This window comes from Pseudophryne corroboree, chromosome 3 (assembly GCF_028390025.1).
Source record: "Pseudophryne corroboree isolate aPseCor3 chromosome 3, aPseCor3.hap2, whole genome shotgun sequence".
In the NCBI taxonomy this organism is placed as follows: domain Eukaryota; kingdom Metazoa; phylum Chordata; class Amphibia; order Anura; family Myobatrachidae; genus Pseudophryne; species Pseudophryne corroboree.
The window spans coordinates 683,450,031-683,474,168 of NC_086446.1; the positions used below are offsets into that span (position 1 = coordinate 683,450,031).

General features: G+C 48.5%; 1 protein-coding gene across 1 annotated transcript in view; it reads right to left on the bottom strand.

The window, feature by feature from the left end:
- The window catches only part of ATP5MK (ATP synthase membrane subunit k), a 46,513-nt gene that overhangs the window by 852 nt on the left and 21,523 nt on the right, over nucleotides 1-24,138 (bottom strand). The gene's annotated exons all lie outside the window — the stretch shown is intronic.

A 24,138-nucleotide genomic window follows, 5' to 3' on the forward strand; every position in this document is an offset into this window, starting at 1 on the left:
TTAACTACATAAAATACTTTAGAGACAAATAATTAATGAACTTCTAACAAGTAGGTGAATGAGTGAGATGCTCTCCCCCTGAACACTAAAGTCCTATCAGCACCTTAGTTTTCATTTGTACAATCCCTTACGTCAGGGGTGGCCAGACTTTGGTGATCTACTTTGAAAGCTGAAAAGCTTTTGTGATCTACCTAGGTGGGATAATGGCGTGGTAAAACAAAACAAAAAAAAGAGACGTAGCCTTGCTGCACAGAGTGTAATAACTGTCTCGCACGAAATAACACATTGGCCCCCACAGGTATAAACCTCAAACACATGACCCCCCCCAGTTACAGATGTGCCCCCACTGTGCCATGTGCCCGCAGTGCCAGATATACCCCCATAGTGCTGCTCACTGTTTTGCTGTGTGGAGAGCGCAGCGCGCGCTTCTCCTGGCTGCCGGCAGTGTGTATATCTCAAAGCAGGTGCCAGTCTGCGAGCTCTGATTGGCTAATGAACCGGCACCTGATTTTAGCTATACACTCAGCCGTCACTGCCGGAGACCAGACTGAGGGGCAGGGCAGCGCTCTCCTCGTGTGGATAGGCGGCGGATTGCAATCAACTGTTTGGCCACCCCTGCCTTACGTTCTCCACCCTAGCATTATAGTCTGGTACTATGGAAAGGATACACCCACTTTGGGATACTTAAAGTAAGTTCCAAAAAGGCTCCTCCCATTTTTTTTTTTTTTTAATAGCTGCATTCTCTACAGCAAGCATTCCCAACCACAGTCCTCAAGGCACACCAACAGTGCATGTTTTAGTGATATCCAGGCTGCAGCACAGATGGTTAAATCAAAATAACTGAGCTACTAATTAAGTCACCTTTTCTGAAGCCTGGATATCACTAAAACCTGTACTGTTAGTGTGCCTTGAGAACCATGGTTGGGAATGCCTGCTCTACAGGACCATTTTCATGAATGCACCTCCCAGCTAACAGACACTCAGGGACATCCCAACATCCGCAATCAATTTGGCGTTGTGCAGAAGGATTGTGCAAATTAATCTGCAATGTATGGGTGTTTAGATTGCAGATTCAGTTGGAAAATAAATTACGATTATTAAATCAGGTTATCCAACATGTTGGATTTGACAGATCAATTGGAGCTGTAGATTGCTAGTGTATGGTAACAATCATCAGATTTGCAGAACATTACTACTAAACTGATGAGCCTTTCAAGATTGGCAGATAGTTATTTGCTGAAAATGATCTTATGTATGAGTGCAGATTTATGAATCTAAATACAGGTGGAAATAAAACACTCAAATCTGCTAATTGTTTTTTGTGATTACTGATGTATAAGGCCTTTACATAAGACTATACGCTGGTGATGTAAGCAACCAAAATGCTTACTGCACAAAGTCAACCCAGCAAGTAAAGAGATCTCCAACAAGACCACCCCTTCCACGAGCCCACCCCTCATAAAGCAAGCACTGCATATAAAGCCCACTCCCACAGGGAGCCAGCTAAACAGTAAGTGAGATAATAGGAAACCGATAGGGTTGTCCCAGTTGTAAAGAAAATACCTGGGGAGAACACTAGATTAGGTTGAATATTGGTAATGTTATCCAAAGGCCCATACACACTAGAAGATTTTGAGCTCAAAGCAGCTCACATTTGGCGTTTTGAGCTCAAAATCTACTGGTGTGTATGGGCTGGCGATGAGCGCTCCCGTGTCATCGCCAGCGAGGTGGGCAATCATGCGTTTCTTTTTCATCCACGAGGGGTCCCTGGAGTACTCTTGGGATATGGATGGTGCATTAGCAGGAATAGGCACATTTAAATATTTAAATTAGTAACCCTCCACACTCCCAAGATACCCCAGTGTTTTATTGTGCCTTGCCGGTAAGGCACACGTTTGGAGGCTTCTCCACACTTTTCAAACTTTTTCTTTTTTGATTTCCTAAACCCATCCCAGCTTACCAAGAAGCGTGGGTCCGGGTTTGGGGGGCACTGCTAAGTGCAGCATTGGCTTGTCGGCGCTCAGAAAAGAAGCCCCGGCATAGACCTCATCAGCAGAAGCTGATTCAGCCTAAGGCTGCAGGAGCTGAGCCTCTACTTTACCCAGGTAAGGAGCAGGCAGCTCACACTGCCACCGCTCTGTTTTACATTGACATTTGGCAGTGGATGCTTTGTGGTACTGGAGAGCGGAGCTGTCCGCTCATGCTGCCGTCCCTCCATGTGTGGGACTGCACGTGTACTGATGGGGGAGTTCGCAAGTTGTTATAGCCGATGCGCGCTCCCCCTACCCAGCCACAGTCTGCAACACTGCTGGGCGCCCACCGCCATGGTAAGCTCCACAGCTGCTGCGGCTCACTCCTGCTTGCAGCCGCGGACAGTTCTTACAACTGCTACGGACCACCAGCTCTGTTCCCCTGCATTTCGCTGAGGGGGGAGATCGCAGTTACTGCTAGCGGGACTTTCTAATCAACACAGGCAGCACCGCAGCTCACAGCAGCAGGGGCGAGCTGTAAAGTCACCAGTCCAGCTTTTTACCTCTCACAAAGGGCGTCTGTTCATAGTTGGTGTATTAAAACAGGCGATTAAGCCTGAATCAAGTGCTGAATTAGGTAAGGATTACCGTATCTAAGTAAAAAACACAAACATAAGCACATGGCTGGACGCATTTTAACACTACTTTTTTGGTTCTTCTTGAGAGAATTTGGTATCGCCTACAACTCAGCCACTGGAGGGTGCAGAGGTGTTAGTAGGAATTTCAGCGAAACACGTTTAAGATCTTTAGTGTGTTTCAGGTGCTGTGCACTTCTGACTTTTACACACTTTAGTAAAAAATTTTTACTGAGTCGTGGGGACTTGTGTTTCACTGTATACCTGTCTGTGTGCATGATGAGTAAAGCTAATACAAAGTCACAGAAGCAGCTTGTCTGCTATACCTTTGAGTGTGTGTTACCTGATGGAATTTCCATGGGTCCAAATACGAACTTCTACCCTGATCCTCCTTGGGCAATGATGGTAGGTGAGAGATACTGAGTTAAAGTCAGAGTTGGCTGCTGCGCGAAAAGATCGCGAGGCCGTTAGGTCTGCTTCTAGGTTAATGCTGTTTGAGCTGCCAGAATGGGCGCAGGATTTACAAAAGTCCAGGAATAGCTCAATTCTTAAAAGTAGTCATTGTTTCTCATAATTTACCGGTTTCAGCTGTGTTGCATTCTGATGATTCAATGCCAGACCTTATATCTCAGGAGGAACAAGAGGAAGGTGAATTGGGCCAGGAGTAAAATAGTGAGTTACTGATAGTCCGGCCATTGATAATCTCATCAGGGCAGTACACCAGGTACTAAATGTTACCGAGACTGAGGAACCTCTATCAAATGAAGTTTTATTTGCTAAAAAACAGAAGGCCACTGTGCGTTTTCCTTATTCAGATTCTCTTAATAAGCAGTTAACAGTTTTATCTGGATTTTTCCATGCTTCTGTTTTCTATGCCTCGGCGGTCTGTCTACCTACCCGTTCCCAGAGTCTGTGACAACTAAATGGAAAATTCCACCAACAGTGGATACCAGAGTTTCAAAACTTTCAAAAAAGTTAACAATTCCAGTCCCAGCTGCAATGACGCTTATAGACCCGTCAAAGCATAAGCTATGCTAAAGTCAATGTATACAGTAGTAGGGGTGGTGTTTAGACCTGCTTTAGTTGGAGTTTGGGTTAACAAGGCTGTAGCTGCATAGGCTACACAGCTCAAGTTAGGCCTACAACAGGATCTTTCCTTAGACCAGCTTTTACTTTTTGCTGATCACATTTGTGAATCGTCTTGAGTATTTAGGTAAGGCTTCTATGGACGTCAGCCAGGTTAGTTCTCGGCCTTCAGCTGCACAAGTTGCGGCCCAACGGGCGCTTTGGCTGCGTTCTTGGCAGGCTGAGGCAGAGTCAAAACGAGGAATAGAAGCGTTACCTTACACTGGCGATATGTTATTTGATTCTGAATTGGACAAATTGATTTCTCAGGCTACTGGGGAAAATAAGAATTTACTCACCGGTAATTCTATTTCTCGTAGTCCGTAGTGGATGCTGGGTACTCCGTAAGGACCATGGGGAATAGACGGGCTCTGCAGGAGACTGGGCACTCTTTAAAGAAAGATTAGGTACTACATCTGGTGTGCACTGGCTCCTCCCTCTTTGCCCCTCCTCCAGACCTCAGTTAGGGAAACTGTGCCCGGAAGAGCTGACATTACTAGGAAAGGATTTGGAATCCCGGGTAAGATTCATACCAGCCACACCGTACAACTTGTGATAACTATACCCAGTTAACAGTATGAACAATAGCTGAGCCTCATTTAACAGATGGCTCAGAACAATAACCCTATAGTTAAGCAATAACTATATACAAGTATTGCAGAAGTCCGCACTTGGGACGGGCTCCCAGCATCCACTACGAGAAATAGAATTACCGGTGAGTAAATTTTTATTTTCTCTGACGTCCTAGTGGATGCTGGGTACTCCGTAAGGACCATGGGGATTATACCAAAGCTCCCAAACGGGTGGGAGAATGCGGATGACTCTGCAGCACCGCATGAGCAAACTCAAGGTCCTCCTCAGCCAGGGTATCAAACTTGTAGAATGTTGCAAACGTGTTTGACCCTGACCAGGTAGCAGCTCGGCAAAGTTGTAAAGCCGAGACCCCTCGGGCAGCCGCCCAAGAAGAGCCCACCTTCCTCGTGGAACGGGCTTTGACTGATTTAGGATGCGGCAGTCCAGCCGCAGAATGTGCAAGTTGAATCGTGCTACAGATCCAGCGAGCAATAGTCTGCTTTTAGAAGCAGGAGCACCCAGCTTGTTGGGTGTATGCAGGATAAACAGCGAGTCAGTTTTTCTGACTCTAGCCGTCCTGGAAACAATAAGAATTTACTTACCGATAATTCTATTTCTCGGAGTCCGTAGTGGATGCTGGGGTTCCTGAAAGGACCATGGGGAATAGCGGCTCCGCAGGAGACAGGGCACAAAAAAGTAAAGCTTTACTAGGTCAGGTGGTGTGCACTGGCTCCTCCCCCCATGACCCTCCTCCAGACTCCAGTTAGGTACTGTGCCCGGACGAGCATACACAATAAGGGAGGCATTTTGAATCCCGGGTAAGACTCATACCAGCCACACCAATCACACCGTACAACTTGTGATCTAAACCCAGTTAACAGTATGACAACAGAAAGGGCCTCTTAAAGATGGCTCCTTAACAATAACCCGAATTAGTTAACAATAACTATGTACAAGTATTGCAGATAATCCGCACTTGGGATGGGCGCCCAGCATCCACTACGGACTCCGAGAAATAGAATTATCGGTAAGTAAATTCTTATTTTCTCTATCGTCCTAAGTGGATGCTGGGGTTCCTGAAAGGACCATGGGGATTATACCAAAGCTCCCAAACGGGCGGGAGAGTGCGGATGACTCTGCAGCACCGAATGAGAGAACTCCAGGTCCTCCTTTGCCAGGGTATCAAATTTGTAAAATTTTACAAACGTGTTCTCCCCCGACCACGTAGCTGCTCGGCAGAGTTGTAATGCCGAGACCCCTCGGGCAGCCGCCCAAGATGAGCCCACCTTCCTTGTGGAGTGGGCTTTTACAGTTTTAGGCTGTGGCAGGCCTGCCACAGAATGTGCAAGTTGAATTGTGTTACAAATCCAACGAGCAATCGACTGCTTAGAAGCAGGTGCGCCCAACTTGTTGGGTGCATACAATATAAACAGCGAGTCAGATTTTCTGACTCCAGCCGTCCTTGCAATGTATATTTTTAAGGCTCTGACAACGTCCAACAACTTGGAGTCCTCCAAGTCGCTAGTGGCCGCAGGCACCACAATAGGTTGGTTCAGATGAAATGCTGATACCACTTTAGGGAGAAAATGCGGACGAGTCCGCAGTTCTGCCCTATCCGAATGGAAGATTAGATAAGGACTTTTATAAGATAAAGCCGCCAATTCAGATACTCTCCTGGCAGAGGCCAGGGCTAGTAACATAGTCACTTTCAATGTGAGATATTTCAAATCCACCTTTTTCAATGGTTCAAACCAATGGGATTTGAGGAAATCTAAAACTACATTTAGATCCCACGGTGCCACCGGAGGCACCACAGGAGGCTGTATATGCAGTACTCCCTTGACAAAAGTCTGGACCTCAGGGACAGAGGCCAATTCTTTTTGGAAGAATATTGACAGGGCCGAAATTTGAACCTTAATGGATCCCAATTTGAGACCCATAGATAATCCTGATTGCAGGAAATGTAGGAAACGACCCAGTTGGAATTCCTCCGTCGGAACCTTCCGATCCTCGCACCACGCTACATATTTTCGCCAAATGCGGTGATAATGTTTCACGGTGACTTCCTTCCGTGCCTTAATCAAGGTAGGAATGACTTCTTCTGGAATGCCTTTCCCTTTTAGGATCTGGCGTTCAACCGCCATGCCGTCAAACGCAGCCGCGGTAAGTCTTGAAAAAGACAGGGACCCTGCTGTAGCAGGTCCCTTCTCAGAGGTAGAGGCCACGGTTCGTCCGTGAGCATCTCTTGAAGTTCCGGATACCAAGTCCTTCTCGGCCAATCCGGAACCACTAGTATTGTTCTTACTCTTCTTTGCCGTATGATCTTCAATACCTTTGGTATGAGCGGCAGAGGAGGAAACACATACACTGACTGGTACACCCAAGGAGTTACCAGTGCGTCCACAGCTATTGCCTGTGGATCTCTTGACCTGGCGCAATATTTGTCCAGTTTCTTGTTGAGGCGAGACGCCATCATGTCTACAATTGGTCTTTCCCAACGGTCTATTAACATGTTGAAGACTTCTGGATGTAGACCCCACTCTCCCGGATGAAGATCGTGTCTGCTGAGGAAGTCTGCTTCCCAGTTGTCCACGCCCGGGATGAACACTGCTGACAGTGCTATCACGTGATTCTCCGCCCAGCGAAGAATCTTGGCAGCTTCTGCCATTGCACTCCTGCTTCTTGTGCCGCCCTGCCTGTTTACATGGGCGACCGCCGTGATGTTGTCCGACTGAATCAACACCGGCTTTCCTTGCAGGAGAAGTTCCGCCTGGCTTAGAGCATTGTAGATTGCTCTTAGTTCCAGAATGTTTATGTGAAGAGACTTTTCCAGACTCGTCCATACTCCCTGGAAGTTTCTTCCTTGTGTGACTGCTCCCCAGCCTCTCAGGCTGGCGTCCGTGGTCACCAGGATCCAATCCTGAATGCCGAATCTGCGGCCTTCTAATAGGTGAGCCTTCTGCAACCACCACAGAAGTGACACCCTTGTCTTTGGTGACAGGGTTATTCGCAGGTGCATCTGCAGATGCGACCCTGACCATTTGTCCAACAGATCCCTTTGGAATATTCTTGCATGGAATCTGCCGAATGGAATTGCTTCGTAAGAAGCCACCATTTTTCCCAGGACTCTTGTGCATTGATGTACTGACACTTTTCCTGGTTTTAGGAGGTTCCTGACCAGATCGGATAACTCCTTGGCTTTTTCCTCTGGAAGGAAAACCTTTTTCTGAACCGTGTCCAGAATCATTCCTAGGAACAGCAGACGAGTTGTCGGGATTAAATGGGATTTTGGAATATTCAGAATCCACCCGTGTTGTCTTAGCACCTCTTGAGATAGTGCTAAAGCTGTCTCCAGCTGTTCTCTGGACCTTGCCCTTATTAGGAGATCGTCCAAGTATGGGATAACTAATACGCCTTTTCTTCGAAGAAGAATCATCATCTCGGCCATTACCTTGGTAAAGACCCGAGGCGCCGTGGACAATCCGAACGGCAGCGTCTGAAACTGATAGTGACAGTTTTGAACAATGAACCTGAGGTACCCCTGGTGTGCGGGGTAAATCGGAACGTGTAGATACGCATCCTTGATGTCCAAGGATACCATAAAGTCCCCTTCTTCCAGGTTCGCTATCACTGCTCTGAGTGACTCCATCTTGAACTTGAACTTTTTTATGTAGAGGTTCAAGGACTTCAGATTTAGAATAGGCCTTACCGAGCCATCCGGCTTCGGTACCACAAATAGAGTGGAATAATACCCCTTTCCTTGTTGTAATAGGGGTACTTTGACTATCACCTGCTGAGCGTACAGCTTGTGAATGGCTTCCAACACCCTCTCCCTTTCGGAAGAGACGGTTGGTAAGGCAGACTTCAGGAAACGATGAGGAGGATCCGTCTCTAATTCCAACCTGTACCCCTGAGATATTATCTGCAGGATCCAGGGGTCTACCTGCGAGTGAGCCCACTGCGCGCTGTAATTTTTGAGACGGCCCCCCACTGTCCCCGAGTCCGCTTGAGAGGCCCCAGCGTCATGCTGAGGTTTTTGCAGGAGCCGGGGAGGGCTTCTGTTCCTGGGAAGGAGCTGCCTGTTGGTGTCTCTTCCCTCTTCCTCTGCCTCGTGGCAGGTACGACAAGCCCTTTGCTCTCTTATTTTTGTAGGAGCGAAAAGGCTGCGGTTGAAAGGTCGGTGCCTTTCTCTGTTGGGGAGTGACTTGAGGTAAAAAAGTGGATTTCCCGGCAGTAGCCGTGGCCACCAAGTCTGATAGACCAACTCCAAATAACTCCTCCCCTTTATACGGCAAAACCTCCATGTGACGTTTTGAATCCGCATCGCCTGTCCACTGTCGTGTCCATAAGGCTCTTCTGGCTGAAATGGACATAGCACTCACCCGAGATGCCAGTGTGCAAATATCCCTCTGTGCATCACGCATATAGATAAATGCATCCTTTATTTGTTCTAACGACAGTAAAACATTGTCCCTATCTAGGGTATCAATATTTTCAATCAGGGATTCTGACCAAACTACTCCAGCACTGCACATCCAGGCAGTTGCTATAGCTGGTCGTAGTATAACACCTGCATGTGTGTATATATTCTTTTGAATAACTTCCATCTTTCTATCTGATGGATCCTTAAGTGCGGCCGTCTCAGGAGAGGGTAACGCCACTTGTTTGGATAAGCGTGTGAGCGCCTTGTCCACCTTAGGGGGTGTTTCCCAGCGCGCCCTAACCTCTGGCGGGAAAGGGTATAATGCCAATAACTTTTTTGAAATTATCAACTTTTTATCAGGAGCAACCCACGCTTCATCACACACGTCATTTAATTCTTCTGATTCAGGAAAAACTGTTTGTAGTTTTTTCACACCATACATAATACCCTGTTTTACGGTATCTGTAGTATCAGCTAAATGTAACGTCTCCTTCATTGCCAAAATCATATAACGTGTGGCCCTACTGGAAAATACGTTTGAATTTCTACCGTCGTCACTGGAATCAGTGCCCGTGTCTGGGTCTGTGTCGACCGACTGAGGCAAAGGGCGTTTTACAGCCCCTGACGGTGTTTGAGGCGCCTGGACAGGCATTAATTGATTGTCCGGCCGCCTCATGTCCTCAACAGACTGTTTAAGGGAAGATAAACCATCACGTAATTCCACAAATAAAGGCATCCATTCTGGTGTCGACCCCCTGGGGGGTGACATCTGCATATTTGGCAATTGCTCCGCCTCCACACCAATATCGTCCTCATACATGTCGACACCACGTACCGACACACACCGCAAACTCACAGGGAATGCTCTAATGAAGACAGGACCCACTAGCCCTTTTGGGGAGACAGAGGGAGAGTCTGCCAGCACACACCACAAAGCGCTATATATACAAGGGATATCCTTATATTAAGTGCTCCCTTATAGCTGCTTTAATATATATATATATAGCCATTAATGTGCCCCCCCTCTCTGTTTTACCCTGTTTCTGTAGTGCAGTGCAGGGGAGAGACCTGGGAGCCGTTCTGACCAGCGGAGCTGTGACAGAAAATGGCGCCGTGTGCTGAGGAGATAGGCCCCGCCCCTTTTTCGGCGGGTTCTTCTCCCGCTATTTTTCCAGTCAGGCAGGGGTTAAATATCTCCATATAGCCCCTATGGGCTATATGTGAGGTATTTTTAGCCTTGTATAAGGTTTATATTTGCCTCTCAGAGCGCCCCCCCCCAGCGCTCTGCACCCTCAGTGACTGCCCAGTGAAGTGTGCTGAGAGGAAAATGGCGCACAGCTGCAGTGCTGTGCGCTACCTTATGAAGACTGAGGAGTCTTCAGCCGCCGGTTTCCGGACCTCTTCACGCTTCAGCATCTGCAAGGGGGTCGGCGGCGCGGCTCCGGGACCGGACTCCACGGCTGGGCCTGTGTTCGATCCCTCTGGAGCTAATGGTGTCCAGTAGCCAAGCAGCAAATCCACTCTGCATGCAGGTGAGTTTACTACTTTCCCCCTAAGTCCCACGTTGCAGTGATCCTGTTGCCAGCAGGACTCACTGTAAAGAAAAAAACCTAAACTAAACTTTCTCTAAGCAGCTCTTTAGGAGAGCCACCTAGATTGCACCCTTCTCGTTCGGGCACAAAATCTAACTGGAGTCTGGAGGAGGGTCATGGGGGGAGGAGCCAGTGCACACCACCTGACCTAGTAAAGCTTTACTTTTTTGTGCCCTGTCTCCTGCGGAGCCGCTATTCCCCATGGTCCTTTCAGGAACCCCAGCATCCACTTAGGACGATAGAGAAATAGATTTTCAGGGCCCGGACTACGTCCAGCAACTTGGAATCCTCCAAGTCCCGAGTAGCCGCAGGCACCACAATAGGTTGGTTCAAATGAAACGCTGATACCACCTTAGGGAGAAATTGGGTACGAGTCCTCAATTCTGCCCTGTCCATATGGAAGATCAGATAAGGGCTTTTACATGACAAAGCCGCCAATTCTGACACACGCCTAGCCGAAGCCAAGGCCAAAAGCATGACCACTTTCCACGTGAGATACTTCAACTCCACGGTCTGAAGTGGCTCAAAACAATGTGATTTTAGGAAATCCAACACTACGTTGAGATCCCAAGGTGCCACTGGAGGCACAAAAAAGGGGCTGAATATGCAGCATTCCCTTAACAACGTCTGAACTTCAGGCAGCGTCTTTCCTAGCCTTTAACAGCGTAGGAATCACTTCATCTGGAACGCCCTTTTCCGTTAGGATCCGGCGTTCAACCGCCAAGCCTTCAAACGCAGCCGCGGTAAGTCTTGGAACAGACAGGGCCCCTGCAGTAACAGGTCCTGTCTGAGAGACAGAGGACATGGGTCCTCAGAGATCATTTCTTGTAGTTCTGGGTACCAAGTTCTTCTTGGCCAATCCGGAACTACGAGTATAGTTCTTACTCCTTTCTTACTTACTATCCTCCGTACCTTGGGTATGAGAGGAAGAGGAGGGAACACATAAACCGACTGGTACACCCACGGTGTCACTAGTGCGTCCACAGCTATCGCCTGAGGGTCTCTTGACCTGGCGCAATACTTTTTTAGCTTTTTGTTGAGGCGGGACGCCATCATGTCCACCTGTGGCCATTCCCAACGGTCTACAATCTGCGTGAAGACTTCTGGATGAAGTCCCCACTCTCCCGGGTGGAGGTCGTGCCTGCTGAGGAAGTCTGCTTCCTAGTTTTCCACACCCGGAATGAACACTGCTGACAGTGTTAGCACGTGATTCTCCGCCCATCGGAGAATCCTTGTGGCTTCTGCCAACGCCATCCTGCTTCTTGTGCCGCCTTGTCGGTTTACATGGGCGACAGCCGTGATGTTGTCTGACTGAATCAGCACCGGCTGGTTTTGAAGCAGGGGTTCTGCTTGACTTAGGGCATAGTAAATGGCCCTTAGGTCCAGAATATTTATGTGTAGGGAAGTCTCCTGACTCGACCATTGTCCTTGGAAGTTTCTTCCCTGAGTGACTGCTCCCCAACCTCGGAGGCTTGCATCCGTGGTCACCAGGACCCTGTCCTGAATGCCGAATCTGCGGCCCTCGAGAAGATGAGCACTCTGCAGCCACCACAGCAGAGACACCCTGGCCCTCGGGGACAGGGTGATCAGCCGATGCATCTGAAGATGCGATCCGCACTTGACCAACAGGTCCCACTGAAAGTTCCTTGCATGAAACCTGCCGAAGGGAATTGCTTCGTAAGAAGCTACCATCTTTCCCAGGACTCGCGTGCAATGATGCACCGACACCTGTTTTGGTTTCAGGAGGTCTCTGACCAGAGAGGACAACTCCTTGGCCTTCTCCTCCGGGAGAAACACCTTCTTCTGTTCTGTGTCCAGAAACATGCCCAATATCAGCAGACGCATTGTAGGAACCAGCTGCGACTTTGGGATATTCAGAATCCAGCCGTGCTGTTGTAGCACTTCCTGAGATAGTGCTACACCGATCAACAACTGCTCCTTGGACCTCGCCTTTATAAGGAGATCGTCCAAGTACGGGATAATTATAACTCCCTTCTTTCGAAGTAGTATAATTTTGCCCATTACCTTGGTACACACCCTCGGTGCCGTGGACAGACCCAACGGCAACGTCTGGAATTGGTAATGGCAGTTCTGTACCACAACCTTGAGGTACTCCTGGTGAGGTGGGTAAATGGGGACATGTAGGTAAGCATCCATGATGTCCAGTGACACCATAAAATCCCCCTCTACCAGGCTTGCAATAACCGCCCTGAGCGATTCTATTTTGAACTTGAACTTCCTTATATTAGTGTTCAAGGATTTTAAGTTTAGAATGGGTCTCACCGAACCGTCTGGTTTCGGTATCACAAACATTGTGGAATAGTAACCTAGTCCCTGTTGAAGGAGAGGAACTTTGATTATCACCTGCTGGAGGTACAGCTTGTGAATTGCCGCCAGTACTACCTCCCTTTCCTTGGGAGTAGCAGGCAAGGCTGATTTGAGGTAACGGCGAGGGGGAGACGTCTCGAACTCCAGCTTGTATCCCTGAGATACCTGTAGAACCCAGAGATCCACCTGTGAGCGAACCCACTGGTCGCTTAGGCTGTGAGGGAACCTGAGGTAAAAAAGTCGACTTCCCAGCTGTTGCTGTGGACACGAGGTCCGAGAGACCGTCCCCAAACAATTCCTCACCCTTATAAGGCAAAACTTCCATGTGCCTTTTAGAATCAGCATCACCTGTCCACTGCAGAGTCCATAATACTTTCCTGGCAAAAATGGACATTGCATTAATTCTAGATGCCAGCCGGCAAATTTCCCTCTGTGCATCCCTCATATATAAGACTACGTCTTTAATATGCTCTATAGTTAGCAAAATAGTATCCCTGTCAAGGGAATCAATGTTATCTGACAGGGAATCAAACCATGCTGCTGCAGCACTACACATCCATGCTGAAGCAATAGCAGGTCTCAGTATAGTACCCGAGTGTGTATACACAGACTTCAGGATAGCCTACTGCTTTCTATCTGCAGGCTTCTTTAAGGCGGCCGTATCCTGAGACGGCAGTGCCACCTTTTTTGATAAGCGTGTGAGCGCCTTGTCCACCCTAGGGGATGTCTCCCAGCGTAACCTATCCGTTGGCGGGAAAGGGTACGCCATTAGTAACCGCTTAGAAATCACTAGTTTCTTATCTGGGGAACACCACGCTTCTTCACACAATTCATTTAACTCATCAGATGGGGGAAAAGTCACTGGCTGCTTTTTCTCCCCAAACATAATACCCTTTTTTGTGGTAACCGGGTTAATGTCAGAAATGTGCAACACATTTTTCATTGCCGTAATCATACATCGGATGGCCCTTGTGGACTGTACATTTGTCTCATCTTCGTCTACACTGGAGTCAGACTCCGTGTCGACATCTGTGTCTGCCATCTGAGGTAGCGGGCGTTTGAGCCCCTGATGGCCTCCGAGACGTTTGGGCAGGCGCGGGCTGAGATGCCGGCTGTCCCAAAGCTGTTACGTCATCGAACCTTTTATGCAAGGAGTTGACACTGTCGGTTAATACCTTCCACATATCCATCCACTCTGGTGTCGGCCCCGCAGGGGGCGACATCACACTTATCGGCTCCTGCTCCGCCTCCACGTAAGCGTCCTCATCAAACATGTCGACACAGCCGTACCGACACCGCACACACACAGGGAATGCTCTGACTGAGGACAGGACCCCACAAAGTCCTTTGGGGAGACAGAGAGAGAGTATGCCAGCACACACCACAGCGCTATATAACCAGGGATTTACACTAAAGTGAGTGATTTTTCCCTATAGCAGCTTATTATACACAGTTTGCGCCTAAATTTAGTGCCCCCCCCTCTCTTTTTTACCCTTGAAGCCTGGAAACTGCAGGGGAGAGCCTGGGGAGCTGCCTTCCAGCGGAGCTGTGAAGAGAAAATGGTGCCCGTGTGCTGAGGAAGATAGCCCCACCCCTTTCTCGGCAGACTTCTCCCGCTTTTTTATATGCTTTATGGCAGGGGATTATGCACATATACAGTTTATTAGCTGTATTATGTGCTATTTAGCCATGTAAGGTACTCTAATTGCTGCCCAGGGCGCCCCCCCCCCCCCAACCCACCCCCCCACCCCCCCCCCCCAGCGCCCTGCACCCATCAGTGACCGGAGTGTGTGGTGTGCAGAGGGAGCAATAGCGCACAGCTGCAGTGCTGTGCGCTACCTTAATGAAGACAGGAGTCTTCAGCCGCCGATTTTCCAACTTCTCTTCGGTTCTTCTGGCTCTGCAAGGGGGACGGCGGCGCGGCTCCGGGACCGGACGACCGAGGACTGGGCCTGTGTTCAATCCCTCTGGAGCTAATTGGTGTCCAGTAGCCTAAGAAGCCCAAGCTAGCTGCAAGCAGGTAGGTTCGCTTCTCTCCCCTCAGTCCCACGTAGCAGTGAGTCTGTTGCCAGCAGATCTCACTGAAAATAAAAAACCTAACAAATACTTTCTTTCTAGGAAGCTCAGGAGAGCCCCTAGAGTGCATCCAGCTCTGGCCGGGCACAGATTCTAACTGAGGTCTGGAGGAGGGGCATAGAGGGAGGAGCCAGTGCACACCAGATGTAGTACCTAATCTTTCTTTAAAGAGTGCCCAGTCTCCTGCGGAGCCCGTCTATTCCCCATGGTCCTTACGGAGTACCCAGCATCCACTAGGACGTCAGAGAAAGTCTGTTTTCCTGCCATTGCCCGCACCAGTTCCTAAAAGGAAATGCGCTGGACCAGCGTTCAAATCTTCTAGACCTCAGTCCTTTCGAGGCAGTGCTAGAGGAACAACCATACACAGTAGATGTGGTAGAGGACGTGGTTTTCAACAAACTACTAACAGTCAGGACACAAAGTCCGCTGACAAGCCAGTGGCATGACGGGCTTCCATCCCATCTCGGATCTTCAGTTGTAGGAGCACGCCTTCATATGGTGTGGTTTCAGACATCCACAGATGGGTGGATCAGCAATTTAGTGTTCAAAGGTTACAAAACAAAGTTCGATTGTCTACCACCAATGAGGTTTTTCAAGACAGGCCTGCCTGTGTCAGGAGGCAAAAAGGCGGTTCTGCAGACTGCGATTCAATCTCTTGTAGATTTATCAGTTTTGATTCAGGTTCCAGTTCAACAACAGGGTCAAGATTATTATTCCAATCTTTTTGTAGTACCAAAGCCGGAAGGCTCGGTCAGACAGATACTGAACCTAAAGGCGCTCAATCAGTATGTCACTTACTACAGGTTCAAGATGGAATCCCTGCGGTCAGTGATTGCAGGTTTGTAACCACAGGAATTCATGATTTCACTGGATCTCAAGGATGCGTACTTACGCAGTCTGATTTGGCCACCGCATCAGGCGTACTTAAGGTTTGCAGTACAACAAAAACATTATCAATTTCAGGCACTATCGTTTGGCCCTTCATCAGCGCCTCGGGTATTCAAAAAGGTGATGTGTGTGATGATAGCTCATCTCAGACCCCTGGTAGTGATAATAGTTCCATACTTAAATGACTATCATCAAGGCTCCATCTCAACACATACTCCTTTAAAATGCCTTACTGACGTACAATGTTGTAGTTCAGCACGGTTGGATTGTCAACGTCAAAAAATCAAGTCTTGTCCCGTGTCAAAGAATTTAATTTCTAGAAATGATTCTGGATTTGGTGGATCAACGGATTTACCTGACAGAACAGAAATAAAAGTATTCATTATCTGCTACAGTTAGTGCTCAAACCACGGACCGTCTCAGTGCACTTGTGCATTCGACTGTTAGGAAAGATGGTGGCGTCTTTCAAAGCATTCCAGTTCGGAAGACTGTTCAGGTTCAGTCAGACAACGCGACGGCAGTCGTATACATCAAAGAAGGAGGAACTTGAAGTCACATGACCATGTGAGAAGTTGCTCGAATCCTGAATTGGGCAGAGCATCACCAAGTGAGATTATCGGCAGTGTTCATTCCAGGAGGGGACAACTGGGAAGCAGATTCTCTCAGCCGTCAGGATTTTCATTCAGGAGAATGGGCTTTAAATCCAGAAGTGTTCCAGATGTTGGTCCAGCGGTGGGGTTTCCACAGGTGGGGTTACCCACAGGTGGATCTAATGGCATCTCGCCAAAATCAAACACCCAGGTATGTGTCCAGAACAAGAGATCCAAAGGTAATGGATGCTCTTACAACAGTATGGCCGTACAGCCTTGTGTATCTATTTCCACCATTTCCGCTGCTTCCTTGGTTGCTAAAGCGGCTCAAAGGAAAATCCAAAGTCATACTAGTGGCGCCTCACTGGCCTCGGACAGCGTAGTTCTCGGATCTCCGCAGTCTATTAGCGGACAATCCGTGGCAGCTTCCGCTACGTCCAGACATACAACAGGGTCCACTCCTTTACACAGGTTTAGCACGGCTGTGTTTGACGGGGTGGCTGTTGAAACCGCTCTCAAGGCGAGAGGGCATTCCAGAGTGTTATACCAACCATGTTACATGCTGGGAAGCCACTTACAGCAGCTCCTTTATCACAGGATTTGGCGAGCTTATATAGGTTGGTGTGAAGCTCATCTTCTTTCAAGTTATCTTATCTTTTGCTATTTTTACAGGCGGGGTTAGATGGAGGACTACATTTAGCTACACTAAAAGTGCAGGTCTCTGCCTTGTCAATTTTCTTTCAAAGGCATTTGGCTCTTTTGCCAACAGTCACACTTTCCTGCAAGGTGTCCTAAGAATTCAACCTCCATTTATACCACCTACAACTCCACGTGACTTGAATCTAGTTTGAGATTTTTTGCAGTCGTCAATTTTTGAACCCTTACTACAAGTGGATGTTAAGCGTCCAACTTGGAAAACAGTTTTTCTATTAACCTTAGCTTTGGCAAGGCGTTTCTGAATTAGGGGCCTAATTCAGACCTGCACACATTTGTACTTGCGCAGGGGGTGGTGGTGGTGGGGGGTTTGGGGGAGGGAGTCGGCCCTGACATGGGCATCCCCCCGCATGTCTGTGTGACTGATCATAGATGTGCTCCTATGATCAGGTCTGAATTAGGCCCTAGGTGCGTTGTCATGCAAAGCACAGTCTCTGGTGTTTCATGATGACAGAGCGGAACTTCGGACGAATCCCACTTTTCTACCATAGGTAGTATCTTCTTTTCACATCAAATCAACCAATTGTAGTTCCTGTTTTTTCAGAAGGTCCAGGGACTCCAGCTACTTTGGATGTGGTACGCGCACTTCGCATTTATGTAGCCTGATCATCAACAGTACGTAAAATGGATACATAGTTTGTTCTCTATAATGCAGTCAAGATAGGTTGGCCAGCTTCCAAACAGACCTCGGCTAGATGGATTAAGTTGACCATTCGTCAAGCTTAGTTTCACTCTAGTCTACAACCGCCTGCATCCGTTTCAGCCCATGGAGCCTCGACGACGCAACTTTTCCGTGCAGCTACATGGTCATCAGTGTACACACGTTTGTGCGCTTTTACAAGTTTGATACGTTTGCGGCATCAGCATATAGCTTTGGCCGTCTAGTGGTACAGGTGCCAACCAGCTCTCCCACCCAAGGGGGAAACTTTGGTACGTCCCAAGAGTACTCCAGTGACCACTAGTGGATGAAAAAGAAAATAAGATTTTACTCACCGATAAATCTATTTCTCGTAGTCCGTAGTGGATGCTGGGGACTCCGTCAGGACCATGGGGAATAGCGGCTCCGCAGGAGACAGGGCACAAAAAGTAAAAGCTTTTGGACCTAGGTGGTGTGCACTGGCTCCTCCCCCTATGACCCTCCTCCAAGCCTCAGTTAGGATACTGTGCCCGGACGAGCGTACACAATAAGGAAGGATTTTGAATCCCGGGTAAGACTCATACCAGCCACACCAATCACACCGTACAACTTGTGATCTGAACCCAGTTAACAGTATGATAACAGAGGAGCCTCTGAAAAGATGGCTCACTACAACAAAAACCCGATTTTTTTTAACAAAAACTATGTACAAGTATTGCAGACAATCCGCACTTTGGATGGGCGCCCAGCATCCACTACGGACTATGAGAAATAGATTTATCGGTGAGTAAAATCTTATTTTCTCTAACGTCCTAAGTGGATGCTGGGGACTCCGTCAGGACCATGGGGATTATACCAAAGCTCCCAAACGGGCGGGAGAGTGCGGATGACTCTGCAGCACCGAATGAGAGAACTCCAGGTCCTCCTCAGCCAGGGTATCAAATTTGTAGAATTTAGCAAACGTGTTTGCCCCTGACCAAGTAGCTGCTCGGCAAAGTTGTAAAGCCGAGACCCCTCGGGCAGCCGCCCAAGATGAGCCCACTTTCCTTGTGGAATGGGCTTTTACAGATTTTGGCTGTGGCAGGCCTGCCACAGAATGTGCAAGCTGAATTGTACTACAAATCCAACGCGCAATAGTCTGCTTAGAAGCAGGAGCATCCAGCTTGTTGGGTGCATACAGGATAAACAGCGAGTCAGATTTCCTGACTCCAGCCGTCCTGGAAACATATTTTCAGGGCCCTGACTACGTCCAGCAACTTGGAGTCCTCCAAGTCCCTAGTAGCCGCAGGCACCACAATAGGTTGGTTTAGGTGAAACGCTGAAACCACCTTAGGAAGAAATTGAGGACGAGTCCTCAATTCCGCCCTATCCGAATGAAATATCAGGTAAGGGCTTTTATAGGATAAAGCCGCCAATTCAGATACTCGCCTGGCAGAAGCCAGGGCCAACAACATTACCACTTTCCATGTGAGATATTTTAATTCCACCGTGGCAAGTGGCTCAAACCAATGTGATTTTAGGAATCCCAAAACTACATTGAGATCCCAAGGTGCCACTGGGGGCACAAAGGGAGGCTGTATATGCAGTACCCCTTTTACAAAAGTCTGAACTTCAGGAAATGAAGCCAATTCTCTCTGAAAGAAAATCGACAAGGCCGAAATTTGAACCTTAATGGACCCTAACTTTAGGCCCATGGACAGTCCTGTTTGCAGGAAATGTAGGAAACGACCTAGTTGAAATTCCTCTGTCGGGGCCTTCTTGGTCTCGCACCACGCAACATATTTTCGCCAAATACGGTGATAATGCTGTGCGGTTACATCCTTCCTAGCTTTAATCAGGGTAGGAATAACTTCATCTGGAATGCCTTTTTCCTTCAGAATCCGGCGTTCAACCGCCATGCCGTCAAACGCAGCCGCGGTAAGTCTTGGAACAGACAGGGTCCCTGCTGAAGCAGGTCCCTTCTTAGCGGCAGAGGCCACAGGTCCTCTGTGAGCATCTCTTGAAGTTCCGGGTACCAAGTCCTTCTTGGCCAATCCGGAGCCACTAGTATAGTTCTTACTCCTCTCCGTCTTATAATTCTCAGTACCTTGGGTAAGAGAGGCAGAGGAGGGAACACATACACCGACTGGAACACCCAAGGTGTTACAAGAGCGTCCACAGCTATTGCCTGCGGGTCTCTTGACCTGGCGCAATACCTGTCTAGTTTTTTGTTGAGGCGTGACGCCATCATGTCCACCTTTGGTTTTTCCCAACGGTTCACAATCATGAGGAAGACTTCCGGATGAAGTCCCCACTCTCCCGGGTGTAGGTCGTGTCTGCTGAGGAAGTCTGCTTCCCAGTTGTCCACTCCCGGAATGAACACTGCTGACAGTGCTATCACATGATTTTCCGCCCATTGCAGAATCCTTGCAGCTTCTGTCATTGCCCTCCTGCTTCTTGTGCCGCCCTGCCTGTTTATGTGGGCGACTGCTGTGATGTTGTCCGACTGGATCAACACCGGCTGACCCTGAAGCAGAGGCTTTGCTAGGCTTAGAGCATTGTAAATTGCCCTTAGTTCCAGTATATTTATGTGAAGTGAAGTCTCCAGGCTTGACCACACTCCCTGGAAGTTTCTTCCTTGTGTGACTGCTCCCCAGCCTCTCAGGCTGGCATCCGTGGTCACCAGGATCCAGTCCTGAATGCCGAATCTGCGGCCCTCTAGGAGATGAGCACTTTGCAGCCACCACAGAAGAGATACCCTTGTCCTTGGAGACAGGGTTATTTTCTGATGCATCTGAAGATGCGATCCGGACCATTTGTCCAGCAGATCCCACTGAAAAATTCTTGCGTGGAATCTGCCGAATGGAATCGCTTCGTAAGAAGCCACCATTTTTCCCAGGACCCTTGTGCATTGATGCACTGACACCTTTCCTGGTTTTAGGAGGTTCCCGACTAGCTCGGATAACTCCCTGGCTTTCTCCTCCGGGAGAAACACCTTTTTCTGGACTGTGTCCAGAATCATCCCTAGGAACAGCAGACGTGTCGTCGGAATCAGCTGCGATTTTGGAATATTTAAAATCCACCCGTGCTGTTGTAGTACTTCTTGAGATAGTGCTACTCCGACTTCTAACTGTTCTCTGGACCTTGCCCTTATTAGGAGATCGTCCAAGTAAGGGATAATTAATACACCTTTTCTTCGAAGAAGAATCATCATTTCGGCCATTACCTTGGTAAAGACCCGGGGTGCCGTGGACAATCCAAACGGCAGCGTCTGAAACTGATAATGACAGTTCTGTATTACGAACCTGAGATACCCTTGGTGAGAAGGGCAAATCGGGACATGGAGATAGGCATCCTTGATGTCCAGAGACACCATATAGTCCCCTTCTTCCAGGTTCGCTATCACTGCTCTGAGTGATTCCATCTTGAATTTGAACCTTTTGATATAAGTGTTCAAAGATTTTAGATTTAAAATCGGTCTCACCGAACCGTCTGGTTTCGGTACCACAAACAGTGTGGAGTAATATCCCTTCCCTTGTTGTAGGAGGGGTACTTTTATTATCACCTGTTGGGAGTACAGCTTGTGAATGGCTCCCAATACCGCCTCCCTGTCGGAGGGAGCTATTGGTAAAGCAGACTTCAGGAACCGGCGAGAGGGAGACGTCTCGAATTCCAATTTGTACCCCTGAGATACTACTTGCAGGATCCAGGGGTTCACTTGCGAGTGAGCCCACTGCGCGCTGAAATTTCTGAGACGACCTCCCACCGTACCAGAGTCTGCTTGTAAGGACCCAGCGTCATGCTGAGGACTTGGCAGAAGCGGAAGAGGGCTTCTGTTCTTGGGAAGAAGCTGTCTGCTGCAGTCTTTTTCCCCTTCCTCTACCCCGGGGCAGATATGACTGTCCTTTTGTCCGCTTGCCTTTATGGGAACGAAAGGACTGATGCTGAAAAGACGGTGTCTTTTTCTGTTGAGAGGTGACTTGAGGTAAAAATGTGGATTTCCCAGCCGTTGCCGTGGTTACCAGGTCTGATAGACCGACCCCAAATAACTCCTCCCCTTTATACGGCAATACCTCCATGTGCCGTTTTGAATCAGCATCACCTGACCACTGTCGCGTCCATAACCCTCTTCTGGCAGAAATGGACAGCGCACTTACTCTTGATGCCAGAGTGCAAATATCTCTCTGTGCATCTCGCATATATAAAAATGCATCTTTTAATTGCTCAATAGTCAATAAAATACTGTCCCTATCCAGGGTATCAATATTCTCAGTCAGGGAGTCCGACCACGCCACCCCAGCACTGCACATCCAGGCTGAGGCGATTGCTGGTCGCAGTAGAACACCAGTATGTGTGTATATACTTTTAAGGATATTTTCCAGCCTCCTATCTGCTGGCTCCTTAAGGGCGGCCGTTTCTGGAGACGGTAACGCCACTTGTTTTGATAAGCGTGTGAGCGCCTTATCTACCCTAGGGGGTGTTTCCCAACGAGCCCTAACCTCTGGTGGGAAGGGATATAGTGCCAATAATTTTTTAGAAATTAGCAGTTTTTTGTCGGGGGTAACCCACGCTTCATCACACACTTCATTCAATTCATCTGATTCAGGAAAAACTACGGGTAGTTTTTTCACACCCCACATAATACCCCTTTTCGTGGTACTTGCAGTATCAGATGTGCAAAACCTCCTTCATTGCCGTGATCATGTAACGTGTGGCCCTACTGGAAAATACGTTTGTTTCTTCACCGTCGACACTGGAGTCAGTGTCAGTGTCTGGGTCCGTGTCGACCCACTGAGGTAACGGGCGTTTTATAGCCCCTGACGGTGTTTTAGACGCCTGGACAGGCACTAACTGAGCTGCCGGCTGTCTCATGTCATCAACAGTTTTTTGTAACGTGCCGACACTGTCACGTAATTCCTTAATTACGGCCATCCATTCAGGTGTCGACTCCCTAGGGGGTGACATCACCATTATAGGCAATTGCTCCGCCTCCACATCATTTTCCTCCTCATACATGTCGACACACGTACCGACACCCAGCACACACACAGGGAATGCTCTGATAGAGGGCAGGACCCCACTTAGCCCCTTGGGGAGACAGAGGGAGAGTTTGCCAGCACACACCAGAGCGCTATATATGTATAGGGACAACCTTACAATAAGTGTCTATCCCTTATAGCTGCTTATATCTGTTATTTTGCCAAATAAGTGCCCCCCTCTCTTTTTTACCCTGTTTCTGTAGTGCAGGATGCAGGGGAGATTCTGGGAGCCTTCCTACCAGCGGAGCTGTGTGGGAAAAATGGCGCTGTGTGCTGAGGAGATAGGCCCCGCCCCCTTCTCGGCGGGCTCTTCTCCCGCTTTTTTCTGGAAAACTGGCAGGGGTTAAATACATCCATATAGCCGAGGAGCTATATGTGATGTATTTTTTGCCAAATAAGGTAAATTCATTGCTTCCCAGGGCGCCCCCCCCCCAGCGCCCTGCACCCTCAGTGACCGAAGTGTGCTGAGAGCCAGGAAAGTCTTCTGCCGCCGATTTATGGACCTCTTCTTGCTTCAGCATCTGTAAGGGGGCCGGCAGCGCGGCTCCGGAACCCATCCATGGCTGGGCCTGTGATCGTCCCTCTGGAGCTAATGTCCAGTAGCCAAGAAGCCCAATCCACTCTGCACGCAGGTGAGTTCGCTTCTTCTCCCCTTAGTCCCACGCTGCAGTGAGCCTGTTGCCAGCAGGACTCACTGAAAATAAAAAAACCTAAGTATACTTTTACTTCTAAGCAGCTCAGGAGAGCCACCTAGATTGCACCCTTCTCGGCCGGGCACAAAGATCTAACTGAGGCTTGGAGGAGGGTCATAGGGGGAGGAGCCAGTGCACACCACCTAGGTCCAAAAGCTTTTACTTTTTGTGCCCTGTCTCCTGCGGAGCCGCTATTCCCCATGGTCCTGACGGAGTCCCCAGCATCCACTTAGGACGTTAGAGAAAATAGAATTTTGGTACTTACCAGATAAATCCTATTCTTTGAATCCACAGGGGGACGCCCACCCAGAGCAGTTTCTCCTGGCTTGTGGTAAATTCAGTAAATCTTATGGTAACATAGGCATTCACAACCGCACACCAACAGTGCAGGTTTTAGTGATATCCAGGCTTCAGCACAGATGGTTAAATCAAAATAACTGAGCTACTAATTAAGTCACCTGTGTTCAAGCCTGGATAGCACTAAAACGAGGACTGTTAGTGTGTCTTGAGGACCGTGGTTGGGAAACACTGTGGTAACACATTCTCACAAACTTGTTGGAATGTTAAGGTGATGGTTATCTATTGTCGTGCCAACTTTCTAGTTGTCCGTTATGTCAGAGGTTTCCAAACACAGTCCTCAAGGCACCCCAACAGTCCAGGTTTTCGGTATATCCATGGCTCAGCACAGATGGTTAAATCAAATTGACTAAGGTGCTAATTAAGTCACCTGTGGCCAAGCATGGATACATTTAAAATCAGGACCGTAGGGGTGCCTTGAGGACCGCGTTTGGGAACCTCTGCGTTATGTTATAATGTTATATGTAATAATACATTGTTCATCCTCTTTCGGTCCTGTTCAGCACAGTAAAAAAACAAA